Source organism: Acinonyx jubatus, chromosome C1, assembly GCF_027475565.1.
Source record: "Acinonyx jubatus isolate Ajub_Pintada_27869175 chromosome C1, VMU_Ajub_asm_v1.0, whole genome shotgun sequence".
Taxonomy (NCBI): Eukaryota; Metazoa; Chordata; class Mammalia; order Carnivora; family Felidae; genus Acinonyx; species Acinonyx jubatus.
The window spans coordinates 144,195,429-144,204,640 of record NC_069381.1 but is presented as its reverse complement, the minus strand read 5'-3'; positions in this window follow the sequence as shown (position 1 = coordinate 144,204,640).

The following is a 9,212-nucleotide window of genomic DNA, read 5'->3' as shown; positions in this document are numbered from 1 at the left end:
TCCAGCTGAAGTCCAAGGTTACCTGAGTCTCCAAAACAAAACCGTTTCAAAAGAAACATCATCCATAAAGCATATTGGTTATAAAAATATATATCATAATTTTATTTTTTTAGTTTATTTATTTGTTTTGAGAGAGAGAGAGAGCCCGTGAGCAGGTGGGAGAGGGGCAGAGAAAGAGAGGGAAAGAGAGAATCCCAAGCAGGCTCCACACTCCACGCAGAGCTCAATGCAGGGCTTGATCTCATTGAACTGTGAGATCATGACCTGAGCTGAAATCAAGAGTCAGACACGTAACCGACTGAGCCACCGGGGTGCCCCCCAAAATATACCATAATGTTAATCACATTGCCTGCAACAGAAACTGAAATTATAGCCTTTTTAAAAAAAAAAAGCAAACCAATTTTAAAAAGATCATATCCTTTTTTATGTTTTTTTTTTTTATGATACAGCAAAACACATCATTAGCAGTTCTGATCAGAGCAATTAATCTACTCTGTACTTTAGATTAATGAATTCTTTCACTGAAGGTCTCAGTTATGATTTGTCAAAAAGGTGACATGGTTACCCACAGTTTACAGCTGGGAATGTTGTTGTACAGAGGCTCAGTGTTTTTTAGTTCTGCCAAAGTATGCTTCACTGTGTAATAGGAGTCTGAACCACCAACTTCAAAGTCGAAACTTGAGTTGAGATTATTAATTAAAATCCTAGCTCTTTTTGCTCTCTTGGGTATTCTGGGATGCACAGAGTCAAACAGATATTCATCCTTCTCATGAGAGAATACTAACCACTTGTATGGAATGGGAATCTTGGCCCATTTTTTAAAAATTCCCTTCATACGGCCACACACTGAAACATAAGTCTACTCTACAATGAATTTAGAGCAAAATAACATAATGAACAAACTTGGACATAGTTTCAACTATCAGGTACTCACCGGATGGGCTGACCTCATGCGAACGTTGCCTTTCTTTCTGCCTCTGCCTTCATTATCACTGACCGTCTGGTGCTCCCTACCCAGGACTTTTCAGAAAATAAGGACCACCAAACACAAATGACTAAAGTTCATCTCTACACTGAAGAGTTCCACCTGACTTTGTTATAAACAGAGTCATCGGGATGTGGATGTCCAGAAAATAATTTTATTCTTAACCTAGCTGAATGTTCTGCCATGATTCCATTGATGACTCCTTGATTCTCTTTCTCAACTGTTGCTCTATTGGCTCAATTCTTACTCTCTGAGTCCTCTCTGTCCCTTAGAATTTCTCTTCTTTACTGCAGATAACCTGAAGCCAGGCATTTCTTTATCTTCAACTACCACTGAATAGGTGAGGGGTTTTTGAGGAGACAGAAACTGGATCAGTTATCTTAACAGAAGAAAATTAAACAGAATTGCTAAATTAGAAAATTAAAAAGGCAAAACTGTGACACTTTGTGTGGCTTAAACTAGGCTGGGAAACAAAAAGGGATCCTTAAAGCTCAGAGGCTTGGAGGAGAGTCTATGGAGCCAGGACTCAGACTTCTGATGATGAAGCACAGTCTGACTGATTCCGAGTTTGCTGAGAGGAATGTAATGAGGCTGATTTTAAATAGCACGGAAAAATTGCAAACTGCAATCAACTGCTACTTGTGGAATCAATTGTCACTGTCAGGATAAAGAGCTATCACCTGACTGGATCTGGATGCAAACAGGAAGGAGCGAGTGCCTTTTAACCCATCCAGCTCTGGGGATTTTTCTCAAGTGCCTTTGGCAAAACTTCATGGGGACCAACGGGCAAAGTATAAATGAGCTCAACCTCAGTGTCAAAACACACAGCACAGTAGTATGGGTTTAAAGCTAAAAGATGGTAATGTAATGATCACTGTGGTCCAGACTGGGCTGCCCAACATCCATACACACCCTTCTATGCAAAAATTTGGCTTCAATATAGTAACAGATATTATTATCTGTTAACAGATGTATTAACAGATGTTATTCTTTGAATCAACAAAATTCTTTATACATTCAAAGATACTCTCAACCTCTTTCAAAACAAATACATGCTATGCCCCCAAAGTCACTGTATTCATCTCTGAGAGATAGCCATGGTATCCACTTTAGTTGACAATGAGCTAGGGGCTGTCCACAGCCTAGTTCCCATGGTTCAGCAATCATCATGTGATCACAAAAATCCCTGAAGATTCTTAATCCAGAGTCATCTCTGTCACTGATATGCTACCCCAAGATCACAAAGTCCCATTGCTACTGAAAAGATGGTTCCGGTACCTGGAAAAGGTAAACTAGTTATTTGATGGACAATTAGGCAACATTTAAAAATACACACACACACAAAAAGAAAAAATCAAAACGAAACATGCAACCACAATCTTGGAAATGTTTCAGGAAGTTAACTGAGAATAGAGAATAAGAGAACATTATATGTAGAGAGGTGAAGGAAAAGAAAAAGAGTGAAATGGGAGTCTGGGAAGGAGAAGAAGGAAGAAAACAAAGAAGTGAAAAAGAATGAAAATGAAAGAAAACATTTTCCACAGTGATAACAGTAGTTACTAGTTTTATAGTCAGAAAAAAACTGCATATAAGAGAAGACAGTAAAAGTGCTCCACTTGGTTGAGCCATTTTTTTTTTCTTTCTTTTGGACAGGAAAACTCTCTAAGCTCCTGAGAAACAAGAGGTTCCTCTAGAAGGGGTTCCTATATTTTCAGTCTAACTTCTTTTTTTTCAAAATGTTTATTATTTTTGAGAGAGAGAGAGAGAAAGAAGGAGAGAGAGCTAGCGCAAGCAGAGGAGGGCACAGAGGATCTCTCTAGGCACAGAGGATCTGAAGCGAGCTCTGTGCTGACAGCAGAAAGCCCAATGCAGGGCTCCAACTCACAAACCATGAGATCATGACCTGAACTGAAGTCCGACACTCAACCAAGACATCCAGGCGCCCCTAACCTCTGTAAAGCCCTTAGAACAGCACCATGCTCAGACTCAAATAAACACAACAAATAGATAGGATTGGACTTACAAATTGTTTTCTTTATAAAATTCTAGCATCAGGAATTTTGAAAGATTTATAAATATTTGTTAATATCAACAGTTGAAATTGCATCTTTTCCATAGATTTTCCTGAAACTTAAATAACAAAAAAAGAAAGATCATAATGTCGCCCATGAAATTTTGGTAATCCCATTGGTAGATGTTGAAATGTTGATGCGGAATTATTCTTTAATGAACCATCGTAGCACAGAATGTCCATATTCTAGGCCACCTGTGATTTCACATTTGTTTCACCTGCCTCACCTTTATATGAAAAAAAAAATATGTTGAGGAGAAAAAAGCAATTTTCTGCAGAGGTTAATTTCCATGGCTTCTGGATCAGAAGTGCTGTGGGCAGATATGAAATCTTATTTGTTTTTAAGTGGAAGGTATTAGTTTTGATATAACTAATTTAGGACAAAGGGTTAATATTTTGGCTGGCTTGAATTGTCATTCTGATGTTTGCTTTATTTTAAAAAAAACAATGTATAAGGGGAAAGGACATGCAAGCTCTCAAATTTCCCTTAAAGTTTGGGAGATTGGTATAGTCTTCCCCTTGTTACATAAAGAGATGGCATCTTGATAGTTTTAAATATTCCAATCAGCTGTATAAGCAGCATATTTATACAGTGTTCATGTTGAAAAAAATTTGTGATCACCTCCAACACGAATCCTTTGCCATAGGAATGTCTTATTCTCAGTGATTTAATTTTAACATCTAAAGAAAACTATGGTTTAAATTTTTGTCTTGCTCTACAAATGCTATCTAGAACTCAAGTTTATTAACCTCTGTGACTCTTTTCTACTGGTTGTTATATTCTGCCATGCCTTGGAAGATTTGTGTACTTAGAGTCTGAATTAATGTATATATGTGGTATACGGTGTTTAAGCTAAACTAGTACATTTCAGGCCGGCAAGTTTTGGTCCTTGGATGGAGAAAGGATATAAATTCCATGATTTTGTCATTATGAGGACTCATGAATATGCCATTGTGTACCACCTTGCTACTGAAGAAACACAAGATTTAATATGTGCCTTTAAAAATATGTATATGTGTAAATATATGTAAATATATTTTCTCTTTCCAGTTATTTCATTGTTAAACGATCTGGCAAATAATTTGGTTGAGACCACTGCCTCAATTTGAAAAGAACTTTAAATTTTGGCAAAAACTAATAGTTAAGAATCAGATATACATTTTTTTTAATTCAAGTTAGTTAACATACAGTGTAGTCTTGGCTTCAGGAGTAGAACCCCGGAGATTCATCTCTTACATATGACACCCTGTGCTCAGCCCAACAAGTGTCCTCCTTAATGCCCATCATCCATTTAACCCATCCCCCAACCTGCCTCCCCTCCAGCAACTCTGTTTGTTTACTATATTTAAGAGTCTTTTATGGTTTGCCTCCCTTTTTGTTTTTATCTTATTTTTCCTTCCCTTCCCCTGTGTTCATCTGTTTTGTTTCTTAAATTCCACATATGAGTGAAATCATATGATAATTGTCTTTCTCTGACTTACTTAGCTTAGCATAACAAGCCTTAGCTCTATCCACATTGTTGGAAATGTCAAGATTTCATTCTTTTTGATCACTGAGTAATATTCCATTATATATATATATATATAGTAATATATATATTACACTGAGTAATATTCCATTATATATATATATATAATTCCATCATATATATATATATATATATATATATATATATATAAAATGGATATTCCTTCTCTCTATATATATTATATATATAATATATATTCTTCTCTATCCATTCCTCAGTCAATGTACATTTGGGCTCTTTCAATAATTTGACTATTGTTGATAGCACTGCTATAAACATTGGGGTGCATGTGCCCCTTCAAATCAGCATATTTGTTTGTATCTTTTGAATAAATACCTAGTAGTGCAATTGCTGGGTCATAGGATAGTTCTATTTTTAATTTTTTGAGGAACCTCTGTACTGTTTTCAAGAGTCGCTGCACCAGTCTGCATTCCTTCCAACAGTGCGACATGCAGAAGAATGAAATCAGACCACTATCTTACACCATACACAAAACTGAATTCAAAATGAATAAAAGACCTAAATGTGAAACAGGAAACCATCAAAATCCTACAAGAAAAACAGGCAACAACCTCTTTGACTTCGGCCACAGCAACTTCTTGCTTGACATGTCTCCGAAGGCAAGGGGAATACGCAAAAATGAACTATTGGAACCTCATCAAGATAAAAAGCTTCTGCCCGGTGAAGGAAACAATCAACAAAGCAAAAAGGTGACTGACGGAATGGGAGAAGATATTTGCAAATGACATATCAGATAAAGGGTTAGTAACCAAAAGTTATAAAGAACTTCCCGAACTCAACGCCCAAAAAACAAATAATCCAGTGAAGAAATGGGCAGAAGACATAATAGACACTTTGCAAAAAAGACATCCAGATGGCTAACAGGCACATGAAAAGATGCTCAGAATCACTCATTATCAGGGAAATACAAATCAAAATTACAATGAGATATCATCTCACACCTGTCAGAATGGCTTAAATGAGTAAGTCGGGAAACAACTTGCTGGCAAGAATGTAGAGAAAAAAAATTAGTCACATATTTTATTTGAATTATGTTATTTATCTAATTTTCTTTTAATTACTTTCATTAAGTACTAATAAACCAAAATAAACTACAAAGTGCTTATGCACTTAAACATATTCGATGAACTTGTAGGATTGCAGAATTAAAGAATGGTTTAGGAGGACTTTCTTTGACAAATAGGAACAGAGAAAGATACCAATATGCTTATCTATAGGAATTAAGCATTCTGATCCACCCAATTTGCTCGTGGTTAAATAAGAAGGAACAATATTATCTAAAGCAATACATTTGGATATGTAAATTTCCAGAAGTAAAAAGACTATACAATTGAGAAATGTTAGAGAAAGGGTTAAATATCCTATTCCATTTTATATTTTAAAATAAAACAGTCCTTCAAGTGAGAACTGCTTTTTAAAAAATCACTAACACCAAACATCTGCTTCTTCCACCGATCTGCAACTCAGTAAAATAGAAAAAAAGGGAAAAAAAAAGTCAAGTTTGCACAGTAATGCCATTAACATTAACAACAACCACCACAACAAAACCTGAATCTCTATTAAAGCTTTCCATGAATATACTGAAAAATATAAGCAAATGAAAATATTCCAAATCATAAGAATGGAAGAAAATAAGGAATTAAGAAGGTAAATGCCAAGAGCAATCTGGCCAATTCTGAAGAACGGAGAGGAGTAAAACTACAAGTCAAAAACTAAAACAAACTCTTCCAACTAAGCAAACAGAGCCCCACTATTCATCTTTGTGCACTTGAGACCAAATAAATGACTAGATGACTTGTTCAAATTAGAATACTTATGGAAAGAGCCTGAATGTCTGTCAACTGATGAGTGGATAAAGAAGATGTGAGACACACACACACACACACACACACACACACACACACGCACACACACACACAAGGGAATACTATGTGGTGATGAAAAAGAATGAAATATTGCCATTTGCAAGTACATAGATGGAACTAGAGGGTATTATGCTAAGTGAAATAAGTCAGTCAGAGAAAGATAAATATCATATGATTTCACTCATATGTGGAATTTGAGACAGTCAACAGTGAACATAGGAGGAAAAATAAGATAAAAACAGAGGGAGTCAAACCATAAGAGACTCTTAAATACAGTAAACAAATTGAGGGTTGCTGGAGGGGAGATGGGTTGAGGGGTGGGCTAAATAGGTGATAGGCATTACGGAGGGCATTTTTTGGGATGAACACTGGGTGTCATATGTAAGAGATGAATACCTGGGGTTCTATTCCTGAAGCCAAGACTACACTGTATGTTGGCTAACTTGAATAAAAAAAAAAAAAATGTATGTTCCTAATCCAACAATTTTGTAAGTTTTTTTTAACATTTATTTATTTTTGAGAGACAGAGAACGAGCAGAGGAGGGGCAGACACAGAATCTGAAGCAGGCTCCAGGCTCTAAGCTGTCAGCACAGAGCCCGATGCAGGGCTGGAACCCACGAACCGTGAGATCATGACCTGAGCCGAGGTCAGTTGCTTAACCGACTGAACCACCCAGGTGCCCCCCTAATTCAATAATTCTAAACCTAACTTGAACGGAACTAATTGATACCTCACTCTATTTATACTTCCACTTAATTTGAGGAAGAAAATAGTTAATCAACTAATGCAACGAGCTATTTGAAATCACCTAAATAAAATAGTTGACTGAGTAGGGGTTTTTCACTTTACACCCAGCTATTTTGTCATTTGAGAGATGCTGTGTTAAATGGAGTAGTTTCCCAGGGAAGTTCTATTGATCTAACCCATTTTAGCCCTTGTTAAGAGTAAATGTAATAGATACCCTTAAAGAGATCAGAAGAGTGTGCATTAGTAAAGACATTTAAATGACATTTAATTGTGTACCAGTGTAAGGTTAAAAAGCTTCCATCAACAAGCCTAAAACCAGACAATCAGGCATTATTATTCTAAAGAAATGGAGGGTGTAATCAAAAAGCTTCTGTCTGAGGGAAAAAGGGGTGGAACTGGTAAGTCACAGTACTCCTGATGGTCCTGTTTACATGACAATTGTGTCTAGGTATCTTCAATTCTTCTGCCCAAAGATAGTTATGAAGCAGGTATCTTACAAGGGGATACTATTCTTTATGTAACTTTCTAAAATATTAATCAACATTTTCTAGCTCTGGTGATGATATAGTTTCTGACTGCTTCATAATAAAATAAGTAGTTTGAACTTAAGAACACAAGTAGCTACGGGTATCCTCTGCTGTTTGGAGGTCTGCATTACGCTACTTTGCTTTTATGAAAGAACTACATTAATACCTGTTTTTGCTAACCAAAAACAAATCCAAAGAGGATTTTTGCTTTAAAAAACTAAAGGTGAGGGGCGCGTGGGTGGCTCAGTCGTTTGGACTTCTGACTTCGGCTCAGGTCATGGTCTCACGGTCCGTGAGTTCAAGCCGCCCGGGTGTCTGGTTCTGTGCTGACAGCTCAGGGTCTGGAGCCTGCTTCAGATTCTGTGTGTGTGTCTCTCTCTCTGCCCCTCCCCTGCTCACACTCTGTCACCTCTCTCTCTCTGAAAAATAAATTTAAAAATATGAAAAAAAAAAACCCTGAGGTGAAAAGCAAAAATAGCATTCAGCATTTGTGTTGTAGGGAGCCAATATAGAGGCAGGGCACGCACCCTGAGCAGTGACAGTGGCCCTGACCATCTCCTTCCCAGGGACTACTAAGCTCAGAATCTCAGCTTCAAGCTGCTGTAGCTTTGAACTGTGGGAGCATCTGTGCTTTATCTCCATTGGTTCTGTGGATCAGTTAGCAAGTTGTGTCCTAAGGTATCAGAAAAACCTAAGAGAGGTTATTTTTTGGGTCTGGGTATGCTGAAAAATTTTTCCATATAAATCAACAGTAATCGCTTCTGCCTTTTACACCCGTTAGGCTTACGGAAAGGTCTTCTAAGAACACTCTACATTTGAATAGTGAGGGCAACCTGTATAAGAAAGGAAATTTTACTTTCTTTGCCTCATTATCTCTGTTGTACAGAAGCAAAAGTGAATATTGCTAGCCATACTAAGCAGGGATATTTTAAGGATCACTGGCATGGGTTACAGAGCTCTCAAAGAATGGTACGGAAGAAATATTATATCCCATTGCTACATTTTAAGCAAATGGGATTTCAGGCCCTTCAGAGAGTTGGATAATCCCTTCAAATCCTTAAAGATTTCAATAATAGCTATAAGTAATACTGCTGTTTAGTAAATATAATTTGATAACTGTATAAAGACATAATCCTATGTAAGGATGCTCTCAAAAAGAACAGTGAAGGAAACAAAAAGTTATAATAGTCAGATTTCAGCAAGTCATGTGATAAAATGAACAGGTAGCTTTCATGCTAAGGAGACTTTGGGGAATTGCTGGGGATGAGAAGGAATAGAAAACAGTCCAGCAGAGGGGGTCACATGGGGCAAAGACAGAGGGGTGGTGTCAACACAAAGCAAAGAATTAAAAGGCGTCACCAACCGTAAACTATTCATTTATGACAGTGGGCATTAGTGATATTAATAGATGCTTCAACCACACACTTGTCAAGGTAAATATCAGTCCTGATGTTTGGCCATGACAA